Consider the following 507-nt stretch of genomic DNA (forward strand, 5'->3'; position numbering starts at 1 on the left):
TTATAGGTGTCATTTTTTAGCTCTTTTCTCCTTAAAACTGTCAAAAAACTGAAAGTAAGAGCGTTTAACTATTGAAATTTATCAGTCATAAATGTTACTGATGAAAAAATGTATGTCCAGGGGGACAGAGGACGCCTACACCAGCACCGGGGAGGACGCTGCCGATGCCAGAGCCGAGGACGCTGCAGCCAGTGGGTTTCTGACAGATGGGGCCACCGACACCGACAGGTGAGATATTCCTATCAAAATTGGACTGTACTTTGACTAAAAATCATGTGGATTTCAGTAAGTGTAACACAGCTTTGACTAACTTGAGTGACTCAGGAGCAGTCAGCATTGGAAGAACCACCACCACAAACACACACTTTGCAGATGACCTTAAATGTCTGGCAGGCAGTGAGCAAGAACTCATCTTACAAGTATGTAACTAATTTAGAAAATGAAACTTCGATCAAGCATTATGTGAATCTTTTGTAAAGAAAATTTGAGGATTTTGACCAACTTTGG

Source organism: Babylonia areolata, chromosome 26, assembly GCF_041734735.1.
Source record: "Babylonia areolata isolate BAREFJ2019XMU chromosome 26, ASM4173473v1, whole genome shotgun sequence".
NCBI classification, from domain to species: domain Eukaryota; kingdom Metazoa; phylum Mollusca; class Gastropoda; order Neogastropoda; family Buccinidae; genus Babylonia; species Babylonia areolata.